Below are 3,456 nucleotides of genomic sequence, written 5' to 3'. Positions count from 1 at the left end.
GAAAAACAACAACACATTTAGCGGTTTCTCTTCAGTTTACAGCTTCTCAACACCTTACACCAGCAAATCCAGCCCATGGGAGTACTTGCTTTCAAATGTAAACTCTATTATTTTATTTATTTATTATTTTTTATTTATTTTTTAAAAAAAACAAACACAGTTGTTCACAAAAAAAACTAGGACTGAGCTTTGGCTCTCCCCAATGATTTCACATTAGCCAGCAAATCCAGTGGATGGCCATACGTTTGGCCAACTCCCTTCTTGGCTGGAATTCATACTGATATCCTCAAAATGAAAGGATCCTTATCCTCTACCAGTCCCCTGAGCTCCCCAGTGTCCATCTGGAAAAAGAACTTAAAGATTCACACAGTTTTATTCTCCAAGGCAGCAAAGTAATTTAGGTTTTAGCTGGGGAGAGCAAAACCTCTTACTAGACTAAATATCTCATTTCATTTAAATAATCTCTCTGTGAGTATAACAGACTGTACAACATTTTACAAGAATAACCCGATTCTTGATTCTTATTTACAAATGCCTGGGGATCCTTGTGCAAACTACTGCTGACCCGCAGCATCTAAATCAGTAAACTTTGGATATCCTAAGCGGTCCATTAGGTGGAACAGATGTCCTCAATCTCCTTAATTTCCTCAGGAGGCATATCATGTCGCCAACGCTGGATGCTCACTGGAGAGATTTCCCCTTCATAAGGAAATAAAAAGACTGGTGGATGTGGCAAATAATATTTGGTTTAAGCTAGCAGGGACAGGGGATTCCGAGAAGGCATAGATGGCTTCAGCCATCTTTGGGGAAAGTTGACAATGTCTTCAAACTTGAGGAGTCGATAATTTGCTGGCAGCAAATCCCTGTTGAGTCTCAGGGCTGCTGCGTATTTGCCACGCCAAATGGGACATCACAGAGACAGCATTTGAATTTGAAGGGAGGTTCCTCTCTCAGTGGTTCGTATTCAAAGGCTAGCCTGATTTAAACTACACTTGTCTTTTCCACTACCATTAAAGCCTAGCTAAACGCTGTGGAATCTTCCTCAAGGAGTAAAGGCTAGGCTGGCTTTTGTACAGTAACTGAGTAGACCCTGCCCGAGGGTCCCGTACTCATAGAGTGCTCTGAGTGAAGGACCTATAATTTCTTGAAAGAAAGGCAGCTTTAATGTCCGCTCCCATGCTTAGACTGAGTACAGGTCGTGCATTTGGATAAAAGTAAGGTGTCTCCTCAGTTCCCTAATGTATTCAGCATCCTTATCTGAACTCCTCTGAGTCGGTTTCTTTGTTCTGCTATGGATTCTCTCTTTCTAGGACGTCTCTTTTTGTCTTACTAGTGGGGGATGCTGAACTAACCTACTTCTGCTGGTTTCCTGTAAATGGATATTCTGCAAATGAAGCTTTGTGTCCTTGGACTAGAGGAATGCAGCCAACCCTGAAGGAGCCGAAAGTGGCCGCTTTGAACATCAGATGCTTTCCATTCACAGGCGTCAACAAATGAGTCAATCTCAAATTCTGTTTCAGGAACATCAAGGTATCCTGTTGGGATTTGATATAGTGAAGTCACTGATGTTGAAGAACAATGCTTCAAAATTTCTGCACCTGAACTGGGGAGAGGTAATGATAACGTCTGGCAAATTCACAGGGTGCCCTTGGTCCTTCTCTGCATTGTGTTCTGTACCTGTCATGTCACTACTCCATTTTGCACAGATTGGTTGAGTACAAGAGCTCCACACATCATCAGTTCAACAACCACAGTATAATTACCAGGAATAGGGTTCAACGCAAAAGCTTGCCAAAGGAATATAAAAACGCCCACTGACTAGCCAATATGACCAAGCTAATCCCCAAAATCAGCCCTGCTATTATATTCACTTTAATCCAAAGGGGAAAAATAGTCTTGTTAGTTGATGCCTGCTTTCTATAGCTTCAGTTCCAGGCCAAATTTTGTAACTTTTCCTTGAGTAACTACCTTGGCATAGCCACCAAAACCTAAATAACTACACTTTTCCTCAGATTTAGATAGTCTGTGACAACAGAGAAAACAGTTTCAGTATTGTTGACATTTAAGAAATCTGTACCCTGTGTGGCATCATCAACAAACCTACAGCTGGAAATATTGACATTAGGCCCATAGAACAGTAGGCAATTCTCGCAGTAGCCTTTTTGCAGAAAAAGTGACATTTACAAATTGTGTCCCATCTTTTTTTGAACTCTGCGCCTGCTCTGCTCTTGTATCTAGCAACCGGGCTGCTTCCATGATGGTCAAAAAAAAACATTTTATAATGAGCCATCCCATACATCTCACGGTCCATTATAGTGTCATAAATTTATATGGGACATTTAAAGTCAATGTCAAGGTTATGAAAAAAGGCCATGATTTAGAGTTGATGGAGAGATCCACTTCCTTTTCCACATGGTCGACACTAGCAGAGTCTGAGGATTTAACAGAAGTAACACGAACGGTATACACTTTTCAGCTTCATTGCTGAGGAGTATGCAGACGCCGCCTCACCACTTAACAAACTATGTCCTCATGCTGAGAGGATGTTTAATCTCCCAGCAGCCTCTCCAACTTCTCCCCTGTCCACTTAAGCCATGTGTACATTCACCAAGCTGGCCCTCCATGGCTGATGCACTGACTGGTGGGAGATGGCGAACACCAGGACATTATTCAAGTGGCTAAGTTTGGGTCCAAAGGCCTCAGCGGACACAAAACTCTGCCCATTGGGAGCAAGGTGAAAGCGTTCTGATCGGGGTGTTCATGCCCTGGGTTGAAGCTTCGCCACCATCAATCCAGGAATAGGGCTGAAAGTGGACTATGTCATAGACCGCACGGCCACCCAGTTTCCCAGATTTGAAAGAACAAAGGTATTTGTCTGTGCATATGGTAAACCTGCCCCATAGGTAAAAACCAATTAGGGGATACATGCATTTTAGCACTGCCATAGTCAGGAGGAGGGTGGGGAGTTATCCTGGGTCGTCCATATTACTTGCTGTGAAGTGGTACTCCATCTCTGGGCGTGGATGCACCATGGGTCCATTCCTCTCGGAAGATAGATAGATAGATAGATAGATAGATAGATAGATAGATAGATAGATAGATAGATAGATCCTTTTGATTTAGAAAAGGCATAAAAAGAAAATGGAAAACTACAGTGGCTGAGACTGTACATCACACTGATGGACTGTAAAATTCTATGTGATGTTGGTGCAGTACAGACCACTGAGAAACGGTGACCTGCTGGCACCCATTTTTACTCTGGAGGGACGGTGCAGCCTCCAAACCACGTGCAGCCACTCTGGGGTGACATGTGGATACCACACGTTGCTTATGTCAAAATGGCAGTGCCCGTGTGGATGGGACGCCACCATTATTGCACCACCATGCCGTACTAGGGTTAGGGACCTTGCGGTTGGTGCGTGATCCCTAACCCTAAAATCAGAAGCAAGCACAGTG

General features: G+C 43.3%; 1 pseudogene; it reads right to left on the bottom strand.

Moving 5' to 3' along the window:
• Window positions 1-554: 554 nt before the first annotated feature.
• Window positions 555-3,040, bottom strand: LOC121929113 (annotated as a pseudogene).
• Window positions 3,041-3,456: the final 416 nt, after the last annotated feature.

This window comes from Sceloporus undulatus, chromosome 4 (assembly GCF_019175285.1).
Source record: "Sceloporus undulatus isolate JIND9_A2432 ecotype Alabama chromosome 4, SceUnd_v1.1, whole genome shotgun sequence".
Lineage (NCBI taxonomy): Eukaryota > Metazoa > Chordata > Lepidosauria > Squamata > Phrynosomatidae > Sceloporus > Sceloporus undulatus.
This window is presented reverse-complemented; position numbering and strand designations above follow the sequence as displayed.